Source organism: Limulus polyphemus, unplaced genomic scaffold, assembly GCF_000517525.1.
Source record: "Limulus polyphemus unplaced genomic scaffold, Limulus_polyphemus-2.1.2 Scaffold293, whole genome shotgun sequence".
Lineage (NCBI taxonomy): Eukaryota > Metazoa > Arthropoda > Merostomata > Xiphosura > Limulidae > Limulus > Limulus polyphemus.
Window position 1 is genome coordinate 17773 of NW_013665903.1, and position 19475 is coordinate 37247.

Sequence of the window (19475 nt, forward strand, 5' to 3'; positions counted from 1 at the left end):
CAGTAAGTACTGAGTCAATCTTACAAGCTTATGGTTATTAACTACTGTATAGCATTATTTAGTTTAAATGCTTTTATTCAAACCAAAATTCATTCAACTGAAAGTAATTCAATATTTAGTTGCAGATAAAAGTTATTACTGGAAATATTTGGCTATTTATGTAGTGATTTTTGTGTGGTTTTATGTATTCATCCCTTTCTTGTTTCGATGCTTTTTGGCATTGACATCCCAACATTATACTTAATGTTTGCACATTTTTTAATACTTGTTTAACCTCTTTTAAAAAAAATCATTAAAGATGTTGATAAGTGAACATTTGTTTTATTTTTATAATTCAATGGTTAATATCATGTCAGTTTTGTCAGTTTCTTCATTGCACTTGTAAGACTGACCTCAGATATTGATACCATACAGTTGGCTACAATAGATTATTAATTATCACTGGTCATAATCTTGACTTCTTGGGACTTACTGTTGAGGACTTTACAGTAAGAAAAAACATATGAAAAATGTATAGCTGTATCATCCCTGTATTCATGTTTGCATTCTTTTTAGCACTGCCATCACTACATCATTTTACATTTACAAAATGTTTCTTATTGCTTGTTTTGTTACGGTTTTTTTTTCTCTGACTGAAAGTTAATTTATTGTATGAATGTGTGATATAAAATTTAATATTATGTGTATTGATTTTATTACTCCTTCACTTCATATGTAATATAGGGGTTGGCTTTCTAAAGACACAGATTGTATAGTGTACAAAGCATTCATTATTCTACTGTTGGCTGGTAATTCTTATTTCACCCTGTTCTTAAGGTTAATAAAGGAACACCGAATGTCTGTACGAAAGCTAACTTTAAGGGGTAATGATTGCATCGTTTACACTATAATTATGATTTTTTAGCTTATACTAAGCATTAACATGCCTAGTATAATCTATTCCCAAGTGCTCTTAAGATGCATTTATTTCGTATAAAACCATCGCGAAAAGTTCACAGTTTTTGGGTAGCGTGGGAAAAGAAAAAATGGAAGTGAACACTTTAGCTAGTTCCCAATTCTCCACTTTTCAATTATATTGGAGTCTCACAAGCTGTTAAACACTCTATAATGGCAATTAGATGCTCAAAGAAGGCTATAACTTTAGTTTATCAGTTATTTGTAAGCATCATAGAGTAACAGATTGAATGCGGCAGCCATTTTTTTTCTCGGCCCATCCCTACATACTAAGCATCACCGTGCTTAGTGATAAACTCAGAAGAAAACCGATAAATCTGTAGGTGACTTGACAGAGCGGATGATGTACACTCTGAAGATAGTTCAAACAACTGGCAATGAATGAATGTATAAGCAATTACATACAACATTTTATTCCTTCTAATCAACAAATTTCTGAATGGAAGTGAAAATAATTATATTGAAAAACCAAATAATATATGACGATGGAAATAAAAACTACATATTTCAGGTGTAAAAAGGTTATAGCTAATGTGCGTACAAGTTTAAATTACATAAATCTCGTTTTTTTCATAGCTGAAATACTAATGTACGCACAAAAAGCTTTGGGGAAGATATGGGATGATTTGTCGTTAAACATTATTATACCAGAATAAACATAGTTAACCGTCGTTAAACATTATTATACCGGTATAATAATGTTTAACGACGGTTAACCATGTTTATTCTGGTATAATAATGTTTAACTACGGTTAACTATGTTTATTCTGGTATAATAATGTTTAACGACGGTTAACTATGTTTATTCCGGTATAATAATGTTTAACGACGGTTAACTATGTTCATTCTGGTATAATAATGTTTAACTACGGTTAACCATTCATTCCGGTATAATAATGTTTAACGACGGTTAACCATGTTTATTCTGGTATAATAATGTTTAACGACGGTTAACTATGTTTATTCTGGTATAATAATGTTTAACTACAGTTAACCATGTTCATTCCGGTATAATAATGTTTAACTACGGTTAACCATGTTCATTCTGATATAATAATGTTTAACTACGGTTAACCATGTTCATTCCGGTATAATAATGTTTAACTACGGTTAACCATGTTCATTCTGAAATAAACATAGTTAACCGTCGTTAAACATTATGATACTATAATTAACATAGTTAACCGTCGTTAAACATTATGATACCAGAATGAACATGGTTAACCGTCGTTAAACATTATGATACTATAATTAACATAGTTAACCGTCGTTAAACATTATTATACCAGAATGAACATGGTTAACCGTCGTTAAACATTATGATACTATAATTAACATAGTTAACCGTCGTTAAACATTATTATACCAGAATGAACATAGTTAATGATCGTTAAACGTTATCATACTAGAATGAACATGGATAACCGTCGTTAAACGTTATCATACCAGAATGAACGTAGTTAACAGTCGTGAAACATTATCAAACTAGAATGAACATAGGTAAAATATTTATTTTATTTTTAAACAAAGATGATTGCGTGTTACCTTACGGTAATAATGTTTCGGTGTATGCTCATCATCAATAAGACTACTTGTAAAGGAAAAACTTTAACAAATACCACCATGTTGGTATTAACCTAAAACGCTTAACACCACCATAAATATTATGTGTTTCTGAAATACCCCTTAATATCATCATGGAACATTGTCTTGTTGTATAAGCAGCGAGAAGGGAAAAAATGCCTTAACACAGCTGCTTGGCAGGAGTAATAATATTCTATGTTTTATTTCTCATACTTTTTATGTGAAATGATTATATTTTGTTTGTTTATGACAAGAATAATATGGTAGCTAATGGAAACAATTCTGTTAAAATATTAATGAGCAATGGTGGACGTTGAAATGCCACTATTCTTGAAATAAGGATTTCAGCAAAGTTTCAAATCACCTTAATTAACTTGTAATCACTGTAAAGCAGGTTCATAAAAGGTTGTGTATCGAATACTGTTGGAGGTGTGATAAATTTTGATAACACTGAAAAATTCTTTAGAATACGTTCTCTTTGGTAAATATTAAACACGTTCTGTAACTTAATATAAGACAGTTTAAACATCCCCAACATTGTTTAGACTTGAAGGATCTCATATTCTGATATGGCTTTCCAAATTTCAGGATTTATAGTAGAAAATCTAGGGATTTTCGGGAGTCTATTACAGACCGGAGGGGAGACACTGACATCCCCTTGTTTTTTGGTTGTTTTTTTTTTTCTTTCTCGGTCTTGAAAAATTCGTATACTTTGATTTAGTATTAGTATTTGTGTCATTTTTAGGTTGAGAAATTTCCAAAATATTGTTGCGAGACAGTCGACATCCCAGACTACAGGTTATACCTTCAACTCCAGACTGAGTGTGTTTCTTATATTCTTTATTTGTTACAAACTGCACAAAATCATTTTCTGTAATTTGTTTTTCTCCTCTGTCTGCGTATAAAGAAATGTTTAACCACTGTGGTGTCTTGATAAAAATTAATTAAAAGATAATAGATGTTTTGTTTGTAGTTAAGCGCAAATCTACACAATGGACTATCTGTGCTCTGCCCATCACGGGTATCAAAACCCGGTTTCTAGCATTGTAAGTTCGCAGACATATCGCTGTGCCACTGGGGGGCAAGAATAATAGAAATCTCCCTGTATTCACTCTTAATATGAACGACTTTTCTTGCTGGATGATGATGACACACATACAAAATGGACCCGATTCAAGCGTTCATAAGATAAAATAACAATTTTAATAACAAAGCTATTCAAATAAACGCTTAGAGTTTTACTAATTTCTTGCGTTTGCATTATCTTTTAATCATTTAACTTAAATACGGAATGCAAATACTTTGATTACTTTTGATTAAGACAAAATAGAACGCCAATAAATAAAATATGTATAATCCCACGCTCATATTCCAGGGATCTGAGCCAGTACAATCCCGGAATGTAGAAAACGCTTCGGGATTTCAACTTCTAAACATGAAGTACCACGGAAATTCTAGTGTTCTTACAATCTTTTTTACTGCTGTACATTACGTTTGAGTTTAAAAAGAATCTTTACAATATAAACCATACTTATTTATTCATCGCAATGATTGAATTCACAACTGTAACATTATACGACCTCAAGATTACCGCACTTTTGCGTAATTATTGTTAAACCTCAATATAAACCATACTTATTTATTCATCGCAATGATTGAATTCACAACTGTAACATTATACGACCTCAAGATTACCGCACTTTTGCGTAATTATTGTTAAACCTTTTTTTTTTATCATTAGGTAAGAAAGAAAACTGAGAATTTTTCAAAGGTAACTGTGCAGGAAGAAATGAGCTCTACGCTATAATTCCAAATATCGGTAAAATTTGATATATTTTTATTACTTTCACTTCTGTATTTCTATTTCTACTCACTCCTGCGTATAATGTTTTGAAAGGCTCTTATCAGAAATAACCAATTTTAGACTGTTCCTTCCCAAAAACTAAACATATTCCCGATTTATTTAATTGAATAAAAAGTTTTAGTGACTTAATCATATTTTAAAAGAAAGAAAACAACGTTAGCCTATAAACGTTAAGTTTAATGAAACAATTCTAATTTAATTATAACTACAATGTATTCTCTAGTTATCCCACTTAATATTATTTGGAGGAAATTTGTTGATTTTATTTATTCTTTGTGATATGGCAAATGAATCTCTGAGTTCCACATGCAATCTTAGTCTGAGGTTCGTATGACCATGCGACATCTGGTGTTTCACACGAAATTAATAAACAGTAAATAGACGGAAAGCATAATTGCTAGTTTCATTGCCCAAAACAGGAAATGCTTTCGTTCAGTTAAGAAACATTTAGCTGTTATGAGCAGAAACTGAAGAAACTCGACTGTCACCTGCGTTTTTTCTCATGGCTTGATATAAAACTAAAAACAATTAGACTTAGTATTAGCTATATTGCACAGTACATACATACACACTGACAGATATATAGTTAAGGTTTCAATATCCGATGCGTGTAGAACATACAACTATAACCGCCCACATACAAAAATCTATACATGTTTAATCTTCATAGGAAAATTTTATTGTGGCTATAGTCCACCTCAAAAATCTGTTATTAATCGTTGATGTTGTTCTTTTTTGCTACAATACTTCAAATTGTTAATTCTGTAATATTCAAAAATTTATATGAATAATATGAGCTTTGCAGAAAAACACACAAGAACACGGTAATATTTTATATCTCTTACTACAACCCTTGAAAGGTAAGTAAATTCAAAATCTTATTTATTTGAACTAGATTTAGATATTTGTCTTTGCAATCATCAAATATTATTTTCTTTAGTTTATGACGAGATGACATTCATGTTAGCTTTAACATGGGATCTCTCTCTCAACCAGGGCAAGGAACAAGAAATTCGACAATTGTTTCTTGGAGATGTTGCCTACACTATTGGAAAGTCCTTAACCTGCTGTATCCAAATATGCAATCCTTATGTTGATAATTGTTGTGGTTGGGAGTTATGAGGTTTCAAAGAGACACATGGTTTCTGTTATGAAGTTTCAAAGAGACAGGGTTTCTGTTATGGGGTTTCAAAGAGACCCGGTGTATCTGTTATGAGGATTCAAAGAGACACAGGGTTTCTATTACGAGGTTTCAAAGAGACACAGGGTTTCTGTTTCGATGTCTTAAAGAGACACAGGGTTTGTGTTATGAGATTCCAAAGAGACACGGGGTTTCTGTTATAAGGTTTCAAAGAAGCACAGGGTTTCTGTTATGAGGTTTCAAAGAAGCACAGGGTTTCTGTTATGAGGTTTCAAAGAAACACGGGGTTTCTGTTATGAGGTTTCAAAGAAAAACATGGTTTCTGTTATTACGTTTCAAAGAGACACATGGTTTCTGTTATGACGTTTCAAAGAAACACAGGGTTTCTGTTATGAGCTTTCAAAGAGACACAGGGTTTCTGAGTGGCAACTCCACCTGACCAGCAACGACTACACATTGATTATCTCCTTTTTTATTCTCATATCAAATTATGCTATCTTTATTCATTGCTTGTTTGAGAATAGAGACCTTATTCTTGATATTCTATTACTTCTGTCCTTGTCAGCACTAAAGCTATTTTTGACTGACGCCACAACATCTTTGGACTTGATTGATGGATTTACCACAACAAGAGTTGTCAAAAAGCCTGTTGTGATATCATTTACAGCGGCTGCACAGGTTGCAAGGCAAACATCTCGGAACCTTGTACATGCAGTTAATCCTGAAAATAATGGTGATTAATGATGACATACCAAAGAGTAGCAACGTTCCAGTCACGGTCAGAGGAGCTTGGAACGATCTTCTGATGATATTTTAGGTTTTGGTCTGAAAAGCAGATTCAACGACAGGTAAATAATAAGAAGCTCACGTACTGTCATTAACTATAGGGTTTCTGCTGATGATGTGGCCAGTTATAACTCAGTCAATTTTGTCCGATTTCAAAACTGTAAATTGTAATAATTATATCTCATCGTATGCTACATCCTTTATACGTTTCACCAAAATCAAATAAATCCCGGAAGTTTTACGTCCGATCCCCGCCATCGAGGTGTCTCTGGTTGAGAGAAAGATCCTATGTTAATTTGGTATTTGTATAGTTCTGGCTGTGCAGAGAGAACAAGCTTATAAGCAAACTGCTGTAGAAGAAAAGTGGGTGTTTCGAAGGTTCAACCGAGAGATTGTTTCATTGTGAATTTTATTGAGCTATAAAATAATTACAGAACGATCATAAACCTAAAATGAGTAAAAGAAAGCGGAAAGATATTTGTGTATGTATACGTCACAGCTGCAAAAAAAGATGTACTAGTCCACCATGAAAAACACCGCACTGGGAAACTATAAAGGATAACGCATTGGTACATCGTGAAAAATAATTTGTTGATACACTGAATGATATTGCGCTGAGGCACTATGGCGTATTAGTGCACTGTGTAAGATAATTCATTGGTACACTGAACGATAATGCGCTGGTAGACCGTGAAAACTGGATTTATTATTTTATGATTAGGAATACTCTTTTCAGTTAAAATGTACTCTTTAGCCTTTTCTGTTTCAACGTAAACATAGTGAAAAAGAGATAGATGGGATTGTGCTACGAAAAATGGAAGAAACTAAATGATCATGAGGACTGGAACACAATAGAAGAAAAGAAAAACAGTGAAAGGAAACAAAGCGAAAATATTGCTATACCAAAATTCATCACTTCTCCACTTTGTAGTAACGGTGATCTTCAATTAAATTAATGCTTCATTTTCTTCCTTTAAAAAACTGTAAGTGTTTATAAGGGATTAGTATGATCTCATTTTTATTTTCAAATAGAACAACTAATATCATATCATCATATTTTATAAGAAAGTAAAAGAAATGTACATTTCTATGGGCAGATAAGAGAACTGATGAAATATAAAAATATAGAAACCAAACGAAAATGATTAATTGAAGCATTAAAATGAGTTGCAAACAGAAGTATTCCAGTAATTCAAACACAAAGACTTGAAGATCAGAGAGACAGGGGGAAACTTAGCTTTTCCTATACAGATAAATCCAAGCAGGTTTGCCATAAATAAACATCGTTACATTCTTTATAAAGTCATTGGAAGTCAAAGCTGGAGTTGACACATCGTGAGTGTGAATTATTAAATTATGATATCATGGGGTGGAAAAGAATAATTCAATGAAATACAACGGGTGGCTGCTAAATTAAAATGGCAAAAATGAATAAAACAACTATAGGGAATAGATTACTAATTAAAAGGGACAGATAAAGGTGGTATTTAAGCGCATAGAGACAAAGCAGACAGAAATCCTGATCTGGGTCATAATTAAAGACGAGTGTTGACATGATGAATACACACAGAACAATGACGCTTTTATTAAATACCATCTACTGTACATGGAGCTTTACTTGCGTTAAAAGGTGTCTGTAACTTTGTCGTAGCTTTGAAGTCTTAAGGGCGTTTACCAGATATGATGTTCACGAATTCCAAATAAAACGCTTTTTCAAACGAGCCGAATGGATTTGTGAACTAATTTGCGTTAATTATTTATAGAACTCTAAAGATGTTTTTCAAACAAGACCGAAGGAGGAGAATTATTCATTATCCTATCAATAACATTATTAATGGACGCGCTTTTACAGAAAATTAGTTTTTTTCCAATAAAGGATATATTTTTCTACGGAATATTTGGTACTTGAAGAAAAATACCTTCTTGAGGCTTCAAATTATTTTGTTGATAATCGGAAGAAAAGCGCAGAGTATATATATATAGCAACTTTTTAGACGCAGTGATACTGCAAATTATAAATCATATTAATTAGCAATAGAGAAGAATTATTTTATTATATTGGTAGATATAAAAAAATAAATAATGTAACAAAACACATTACTCATTAAAATGCTTTTCCGTAAATTTACAAAATTATTCCAACAACAATAAACACCTTACACTCAGCCATAGGAGGTGTTCTGAGAAACGTAAGCCACAGAGCTGGCCTTAATGGTGATTCTTAAATATAAAGCTGTAAAGCCCCAAAATTATAAGGTTGAATAATTAGCGAACGTACCACATCGTTCTGTTATTCAACTTACGTCACTTTTTTTTTTAAATTGCCGAATAATATGTGGGGCCCAGAACTTTGTGTCTTGCCTAGGGCCATGCAATGGCTATGGTGAGCGTAGCAAAAGCGTTTATATATATATATAAACAGCTGGTATGATTTCCAGAATAATGATCTACTGTTGTTGTAAGATATTTATGCTGAACATCATAATATTTCTAATCTAGCTGATAACGTAAGCGGCTCGAGGAAATACACATCTTATAAATAAAACAGAATACTTTAAGTAGATATATGTATTAACAGCAAAGAGGCAGTAGTGATCTCCCAGAAATGAACATTGGTGTCTTTGTTGCTAGTCATTGGCTATCTGTACAGTGTCAACAGCAGGAATCGAACACCGAATTTTTGCGTTATAAGCCCTAAAACTGACCACTGTGCCCAACCGAAATGGGAGGAGAAATGAGTATACAATTTATTTCACTGAATTTTTCAAACAATGAATTATTATCCATGGTGGTTATCAAATATATTACATACTGTGGTTTATTATCCATGGTGGTTATCAAATATATTACATACTGTGGTTTATTATCCATGGTGGTTATCAAATATATTACATACTGTGGTTTATTATCCATGGTGGTTATCAAATATATTACATACTGTGGTTTATTATCCATGGTGGTTATCAAATATATTACATACTATGGTTTATTATCCATGGTGGTTATCAAATATATTACATACTGTGGTTTATTATCCATGGTGGTTATCAAATATATTACATACTATGGTTTTCTTATGTATTCATATTTATGGTATGGCCAGGTGGTTAAGGCACTCGACTCGCAATCTGAGGGTCGCGGGTTCGAATCCCCGTCACACCAAACATGCTCGCCCTTTCAGCCGTGGGGGCGTTATAATGTGACGGTCAATCCCATTATTCGTTGGTAAAAGAGTTGGCGGTGGGAGGTGATTTACCTCTAGTAAATTAGGGACGGCTAGCGCAGATAGCCCTCTTATTATTTTGCGCGAAATTCAAAACAGACAGTTTATTTTTTTTAAACTATTAATACTTCTTTCCCGCTCGAGGGATGTGCTTTGTATAACATTATCTTTTTTTGAATTTTTTATATCTACCTTTCTTATACTAGATTGATTGTGGTTAAAAAATTATTATTCGTTTAGAACATACTGTATCATCTAATACGTGGATAAAATTGAATTAAATCCGGAACAGTCTGTAGGACGAACAGTGTAATATATGAACACGTACATGAATTAGTTTTTGTTGTTGTTTGTTTTGTAGCGCAAAGCTTCACCATGGGCTAACTGGCTTCTGATCAACATGGAGAATCGAACCCCGGATTTTAGGATTTTAAGCCTGGAAATTTATCACTTACTCACCTGGGGACAAATGAATGAAGATTCACGGGATGTCCCACTATATTAATCCTTACACGTTACTACCATTTTGGAGACTCGTTCAGAAGACACTGTTTGTGTCAAATCATGTCTGATGTTTAACTTACACATTTGTTTTTGTATTTCTAAACTTATTCTCATGATGTGATAGTAATTTCTCTATTATAATGTGTTTCTGCTCTGTACCTCACGTAGCCTACGATTATAGCATTGTGCAGTAATAAGCGAAACATTTTATTTCCTTTATTTGTCAGTATTATACATTAAACAAGGAGTACGTCATAGCTCGTGTTGAATATTCAAGTCCTAACAAAATGTTCGCCTACTAAATTATCAAAGTACAAGAAAAATGAAGATTAAAATTTCTTGAAATTTTGAGTTTATTACTGAGAAGTTTTAAAGCGTATTTCAAAGTACTAAATCCAACGTGACTCAATCAACAGCTTAGAGAAGTTGTTACACATTTTCTCTTCCAAGATCCAAACTATCTCCCAACCATTAAAACAAATGGATGTTTTTCTGGACAGGAGAGTAGCATAAAAAAAACATAGTTATTTTTGATGAATGTTTTAATAGATCTAAAATTTATTTGCTGCCGTTTTGAAATGTACAGTCTGTGAACGTTACTTGTTTCTTAATGTTCACTTTCTTCAATATTTACATTTTTTTTTATTCAAAGAACTAGAATATTTTAACTGAAAATATTTCATAAATAATCATTTCTAACAAATTATTTTCGAGTAATTAAGCATTAATAATTTGTTTAACCTGCTTAACAACTGAGTGGAATACCGAAATTGTCAATTCGTCAAAGTTTTGTTTTACGAAACTATAAGGCCTGGAACGTCCTGATGGTTAGGGCGCTCGACTCGCAATCTGCGGGTTCGAATCCTTGTCGTCGAACATGCTCGCCCTTTCAGCCGTCGAGGCGTTATAATGTAACTGTCAAAGAGTAGTCCAAGAGTTGGCGGTGGGTGATGTTGATTTGCTGCCTCTAGTCTATCACTGCTAAAATAAGAACGGCTAGTGCAGATAATTCTCATGTAATTTCGCATGAAATTCAAACGAAATTATATCTTATATTTTACTCATCTTAGATCAAAACTATTACGTGTTTGGACATTACTGCAACGATGTACTTCACTAAAGAATTATTCCGGTTGACCATTAAAAAAACTCTTGAAAAGTCTTAAATCTAGTTCCTTATACTTTATTTTTCAGGCAAGTCTTATATGTTCTTAGTATTTGGAAAAAAAAACAACAGCAAAAAAAACAACATATAACTTAATATAAAAATGAAAGGTGAAGAGAAGTAGGCAAAATAATATTTGTAATTATGTGACATGATGAAAGATACGTGCTACGAGGAAACTGCGAGAAGCTTCTCGTAGACCTAACAGTAACACTCATTTCCTTCAAGTTTGCACATGATAAGGCCTAAATATATAATTATGTGACATGATGAAAGATACTGTTTTTCTATACCACGTGCTACGAGGAAACTGCGAGAAGCTTCTCGTAGACCTAACAGTAACACTCATTTCCTTCAAGTTTGCACATGATAAGGCCTAAATATATAATTACTAGTGGCGATAGCATTTTCCTAAGTGTCACCTTTTTCTGGAGTATATATATATAAGACGTGAACTGGAAACTTATAGCAATAAAATAAGTTTGAGATCTGAAGAGCAGTAAACAATGCGAAAGTGCTGCCCTTGAAAACAAGTACACAAAGTGAGAAGTCGTCCAGTACTCCATCACATAAATGAACAAGCATAAAACTTTGCTATTAGTTACACTTAGGCAGGAGATACTGTCAGATACAAAGCAAAAATTTTCATTGAAAGAGTTCTACAGTGGCTTATGGCATATATTTTTAACAAGCTATAGTTTTAGCTACATTACTGTTGAAACGTTCAAAAGCACTAGTGGTTATTTGGTGTTTCTATCTCATCTAGATCAAACCGACTAACACATTCCTGTGCTTATTCGACCAAAATTATGAAGGGGCGGGTATGGCCTATTGGTTAGTATACTCGGACTTTGAATCCAATGATTTATGGTTCGCGTCTCGTTACCGCGGCTATATAAAGGTATGCTATAAGAGCGACGGCCAAGCACCACTATTCAGTCAGGCAGGTGTAACCCAAGAACTGGCGATCGGTGCTGTTCACTAGTTGTCTTCCTTTTAGTCTAGCAGTTCTCACTTAGGGACGACTTTGCATAAATTGACCCTGTGTAACTTTGCGTGAAAATTCTTATCAAACAGATTATGAAATTAATGAAGCGATAAAACATGATCATAGAAGCTAAATAACTAAAATCTCTATTGTCTGACATGTCTTTTTCACCTGAGTTTCTCTTGTTAAAAACGACTATATGTTATTTATTTGTCTATAAATACAGCCCATCAATAATTTTTTTAAGTTCATGCTGGCCGAATAAGCGAGTACAACAATTACAGTTTCAATTGAACTTCAAACAACTTAATCTTAAGAGTTTGTTATTAGCAAGACATAATTGGTTATTTTCTATTAACTATTAGGCAGTTGTTCATTGTAGACTGAATATTATATGATATATACCAGTGGTTTTCAAACGTTTCAGGCTCGCGTACCACTTTTTGTTGAATTTTTTAAAATTACAAACCCAGGCCTAATTTTTAAAAAAAGATAAAAAAAAACAGAAACAAAAATTCATATTTTCAACATTTACCCATTAATGCGAAGGATGCGATTGTTTTTTCTGGCACGATCGAAGAATATGTCTTCCATTTTTGTCAATTTTAAGAGAAGAAAATACTGGTGAGTCTATGAAAGTAGAGGGTGAGTTTATAAGTGAGGAGAGTAGTGTGTATATGTATGTGGAAAGCTCAGATAGGATTTATTACACATTTTATGATTTTTATATTAATTGTGTCATGTTCCACCGACATCAGCTCCACGTATCACCAGTGGTACGCGTACCACAGTTTGAGGTTTATTAGTTGAATCTTCCCGCAAAGCTACTCGAGGGCTATCTGCGTTAGCTGTTCTAATTTTCACTAATAGAATGGCAACTAGTGAATACCACTCACAACTTTGGGGTAACTCTTTAACAACGAATAATGGGAGTGATTGTCATATTATAACGGGAGAAAAGGCGAGCAGGTTCGGCAACGTGTTTCGATCTCGCGTCCAGCAGATTGCGAGTCGAGTGCCCTAATCACTAGGCCATGTTAAGCTGGATACGGAATGTAAAGTGACTGAACATATATGTACATAAGAATATATAGAGACGGTGTTGTTGGTGATATTGTAGCAGAGCTACACTTATAAACCTTGAAAACGGTTTACAAAATATTAATTATCATGAAGTTACAATATTTTTATAATAAAAAAATATATGTAATAGTTATATATATATATAATCGGTAAATATTTAAAACTGAGAGTTTAAACAAATTTATTGGAGCGGAAATAACGAAAAATATTTACACTACGGTTTACATTTTCTTTGAAATGAGTTTGGAAGGAAATTATTATAAACATTACACATTGTCTAAAAGTTATCTTAAAAATTATAGCACCTATCGTTTAATCTGGAAAAATATAACAAGAATTGTAGTTCGTGTTCATTTGTTTAAGGCCCCCCCCCCAATGGCAAAGCGGTATGTCTGCGCTAGAAACCGGATTTCGATACCTGTGGTAGGCAGAGTACAAATAGCCTATTGTGTAGCTGCAGTACATATCGCTAAACACGCTTCGCACTTTCAACTATGCGAGCATTATAACTGTGGCAGTCAATCCCGCTATATGGTTAACAGTGGTGAACAATTCCAAGTTAGAAATAGTTTTTCTAAACCTGGACTTGCCGTTTAACGCATGCGTCGAATAAAAGTCGTTCTGGTTGAAAATACCAGTACCATTATACTTGATTTTACTGAAATTAAATTCATGATAATCAGCCTTGATCAAGACTTAACTTACAAACAGAAATAAAAACCTGCGAAATACATTTGTCATTTAATTTCTAGAACCTGTTTTTCAAATATGAGCGGAGAACTAAAGAAGATTGGAGACAGATATTACAGTAAAACCTCGTTTATCCGAACACATTTGTAATAAACTAATTCGTGCGGATTATCGAGATATTCAGATGGCCTAATTAGTCATTTTGAATACAAAAGACACTGTTAATAGGGTGCGTTATCAAATAATAAATGTAAGGATAGGCACTCAAATGGTAAACAAAAGGTGCAACTGTATGTACAATAAACTTATAAGTTTATTATTTTATACATCGTCAATAATTATTTAAATTGCATAATGAAAGTGGCATATTATGCCATTATCTTTACATAAATGATAATTTTGTTCACACCAATTATTTATTTATGGAATACAAAGTATCTAGTACTGATCAACTATACAACAAATCATCTTCCTAAAAAGGATGTAATCATAATCTACTTTTGAACTGAATGTTTCTTTTGAAGCTCCTCAGCAGCTTTAAAGAAAAAACAGTTTACATCATGATCTTCATGTATGTTACTGTTTTGTTCGAACCACGTGATGACGTCTTTGAGGATAAATCGTGCTTTATTCAGACTGATTAGCTCGACTGATCAAACATTTTCAATGTCAGATTCGCCGTCAACACACTCTTGAAGAGACACGATAGAAATGATGTCTTTATCTGAAACTCTTGGACAGTTGGTTCTGCTGAGTCGTTGTTGAGTTGCTAATCAGCTGACAACATCATTACTAATCTTGAAGAGACACGATAGAAATGATGTCTTTATCTGAAACTCTTGGACAGTTGGTTCTGCTGAGTCGTTGTTGAGTTGCTAATCAGCTGACAACATCATTACTAATCTTAAAGAGACACGATACAAATTGCCTTCATCAGACAGCTCTTGAACAGTGGTTTTGCTGAATTAATGTTGAGTCGCTGATCAGCTGACATAGTATCATTAATAGTCGAGATTAAGGTATGAATTCCAGAAGCAATCTCATTAATGACTTCTGACATCTCAACAGTTTCTCTCTGCCTAGGCTGCAGGTAAATCTTGGTATGCTTGAAGCAGTTTTTGATAGTTTCTATAGTAACATTGAACCATGTAAAACTTACCGTTTATAAAACCTCGCGGACATTTAGAATTTGTGAATCGTTATTTTCAGCACATTTTATGTACTTTCCAATCGGTTGACGGCGGGTCAATGTCTGTTATAATTTATATGTACATTCCTGCTTTGAAGATTGTTCAAAGGAAAACCGTCGTAAACTGATAACCACTGCGATTGAAGATCGTTCTCAGATAATTTGTTGTAAATCGGTGCCCACCACGAGTGCATGTGTTTTATGGTCAGTAATTATCACCCCTTTTCTTGTTCTGATCGAAGCCTACGTGACTTTCGTGAAGTCGTATACGAATTATTGAATTATGTATTCCTAGGAAATGCATGTTTGTTATAAGAAATAGCTATTATGATTCGGAATGCGAATATACGGATTATTGATTAAATTTCCTGTTGTGAAGATTTGTCTATATGAAAAATGATCCGGATTGTTGATGTCCGGACTAACAAGGGTTCGCTGAGTACTCCTTGTACAAGTTACCCCCTTTTTTTTTGAAAATTATTTCAACTTGCACATTTTAGTTAGTTAATTTGTTCTAGTTGCTCAACGGAATGGCTGACTGTGTCTGTTGCAAAGATCGAATCCCTAGTTTTTACCGTTATAAGCCTTCAAGTTTACTGTTGTGCCAATAGGTGGCTGCACGTTTCAGGCATCATTAATTTACTTTTTTTCATATAGGAAGCACGCGAGTGTGGGGACAGACCTCGTGATGTCTGTAAGTCCGTCATGTAGCGTGTGTGGTTGTGTTTGGTTTGGTGTGACAATCCTTCCACAAACATTCTGAAGTCAGAGTGAAATATCTTCCTAGAACATACGTAGAGATAGCACGTGCGTGCGTGAGGTGGGCTACAATAGTCACCCTTAAGATTTGGGTTTATACGATTTACTATAGCTGTGTTGATAAAAAGAAAAATCCTTTCATGGGAGTGATAAATACGTTAGGATTCAAGTTGTAAAAGGTTTCGATGTAAAAACCAGAAAGTATTTGCAAAATACGTTAGAATCGTATAACCTTACACTAAAGTACACATTTTTTTTGTGAATATTTGCTGAGAATACTAGCGTCCGAATAGATACAAAGACAAATAATCTTTTTCTTAATTTTCGTCTATATACGTTTCTTCTGTAAATCAGCATGCCTACCATATCCTTAGAGTAATATGCGAGACCCTTGACATATATATAATTAACACACATACACAAATAAATAACTAATTGGCTCTTTTGAAAAATTACTATATAACATATGTTATATTCAAATATAATCATATTTAAATCGCGCAAGATAAAAACAAAATTAAAATTAAAGAATTATACCGATTAGTGTGCATTTACAAAATGGAGGAAGATAACTGAAGAATATTTCGTTTTATTAGTTAAGTTACTTAACGTACAAAAGTGAAGAACAGTGAAAGTAAGTCCTACAGGTGTTTAAACCCAAGCTAACCAACTATTCATCATCTGTTGCCAGTTGTATGTATATATATATTGTTTTTGGTTTGGTTTGTTTTGAATTTCGCGCAAAGCTACACGAGGACTATCTGCGCTAACCGTCCCTAATTTAGCAGTGAAATTTAGTCAACCGCCAACTCCCACCCAATTTTTCACTCACCGCCAACTTTTGGGCTACTCTTTTACCAACGAATAGTGGGATTCACCGTCACATCATAACGCCCCCACGGCTGAAATGGCGAGCATGTCTGGTGTGACGGGGATTCGAACCCGCGACCCTCAGATTGCGAGTCGAGCGCCCTATCCACCTGGCCATGCTGGGCCGACCCTTTGCGACAGACCTTAAATGGTTGTGTAATAAACGGTTTCTCAGATACTTACCTTTAAAGACTTGGTGCAACTTTCTTACGAAAATACTGGGAGATCCAAGTGTAAATGAATTATCCATATTGTATTACAACTGATTTTAATTTCCTTTAGCCGATAAGATCGTTGTTAATTAAAAACTGAACTCAATTAGAAACAATTAGTTATGAATATTTAAAATGAATAAATCAATTACATTTAAAGCTGTGTATAACTTTAGATGTATCTTTGTGTATAACGATAAATATTTATTTCAAAACTATTGCATAAAATTTATACGTTTCATATGCATACGCATTTATATTTCAGCATATAGCAAAATTATGTAAATCGTATAACAGCATGTAGTCCAGTTTAGTCTAAAAATCACGACTCAATAGCCATCTACTTTGGAAATTCACATAGGCGACACTCAGATGAGGAGAACCAGGACTGACGTCGTGCAATATAATGACTTTGCATATCTTATATATATATATACACGTTGTAATATGTCTTCATTGCTCATATCGTCCTTTGTGTTGGTTATATAAATATAAAACAAAGATAGATTATGAAGCTATTCTTTGTATTAATCAGCAGTTGACTAACTCCAGAACCAGAGAAGTAAAATGCTCATAAAACAAAGTCTGATAACTTCAGTACTTCACACACTAGCAAAAGCATCTCAAGGTTTAGTTGAAAAGCTATACTAAAATAAAAATTATTTATCGACAAAAACATGGCGAAAAATAAAGTGTTAAAATATTTAACAATTATATTATAATACACCAGCAAATCGTATTATAATACATCTGAAAATCGTATTATAAATTCCCTGCAAATCGTATTATAATACACCTGCATATCATATTATAATACATCTGAAAATCGTATTATAAATTCCCTGCAAATCGTATTATAATACACCTACAAATCGATATATCGAAAGAACTATTAACAATAGGATAAATATTAGAGTGATTTCTATCACTGATATTAGGCCTATTGATTGCAGTGCATCTTCAGCTTTTGGCATCTAAGTTGTAAACATTAAACTTCTAACAATGTTTCAAGAGAGTGGGTCTAATATTGTCAGAAAGTCTCATCAACATTATCCTCAAACAACAAACGTTTAACTGAAAGATAATCATGTTAAAAATTGAAACTTGAAGCAGTAAAAAAAATACTATTAGTACTTTAACTTCGGTGTTTCAACGCGTTTCTTTTCTTCAGTGTTGAATTCTCTTGGTATGATTAAACGTATTCTTCACGACAATTTTTCTGACGGTTTGTGAGAATTATATCTGAAATGCAAAAGTTAACGTAAAAACATTCTTGACACACAAGTAAACTTCATTAACAATGCATTTAAAATTACGACGATATACAGTTAACTTTACAGTAAGTGATTCATAATACTAGAAATAATGGTATCTATTACTTAAGGGTACATACAGGCCTGGTGTATCCTATTGGTTAACTTGTTGGACTGCGGATCAGAAAGTCCAAGGATCGAGCACAAGTATGTTATTAAACACGCCCCACACCCTCAGCTATGGAGGCGTAATAACCGTTACAATCAGGGTTAGTATTCGGTTGGAAAGCCGCATGTAAGGTAGTATGATGCTACTAACTGATAACCTTCCATAAATTGGGATTGCTATATTCTTATCTTTGGCTCTGTGTCTTGTTCGTTTAGCTTAGATGTCATATAGACTGTCACTCAGTTTGTAAGTACCAAATCTAAGCTTCTCCATAGCACTAGAAAGTTAGATATTAAAGAAATATCAGGCCAATGTCAGTTACTCTAAACCATAGTAGTAGAAAGATGGACATATAAAATCAGGATTATGTTAGATTACGTTGACTTTAAAACACAAGCTACGGGAGTCTAAATTGAGTTTAAGGATAATCGTGATCTAATTTATAACATAGATTGTACTTTGAAAATAAGGAGCTTAGTTAACAATTCATTATCAAAAATGATCAAAATGACATATATTTACTTAGGATGAACAATTCAACCTTTTTTCAAACTCTGAGCTACTTTGAAAAATAACTGCATATTTTCAATCTCATTTTTCTTTTTCTACATTTCATTAATCATTGTTATGATGGTTACTACCCTAGCTGTTTCGGTGCTCGTGTCTTTGTTCCTGGGTGCGAGTCTATCAATGCTGGCTGTGATTGGTGGTTATTACCCTACGTGTTTTGGTGTTTGTGATTGTGTCTCTGTTCCTGGGTGCGGGTCAATCTTGTTATGATGGTTACTACCCTACTTACTGTAATGTTTATGATTGTGTTTCTGTTCTTGGCTGCGGGTCAATCTTGTTATGATGGTTACTACCTTACTTACTGTGATGCTTGTGATTGTGTCTCTGTTCCTGGGTGCGGGTCAATCTTGTTATTATGGTTACTACCTTACTTACTGTGATGCTTGTGATTGTGTCTCTGTTCCTGGGTGCGGGTCAATCTTGTTATGATAGTTATTACCCTACTTACTGTGATGCTTGTGATTGTGTCTC

At 33.6% G+C, this 19475-nt stretch overlaps 1 long non-coding RNA gene across 1 annotated transcript in view; it reads right to left on the bottom strand.

Moving 5' to 3' along the window:
• LOC111085247 overlaps positions 1-19475 on the bottom strand; it is a 29529-nt gene that overhangs the window by 3774 nt on the left and 6280 nt on the right. The gene's annotated exons all lie outside the window — the stretch shown is intronic.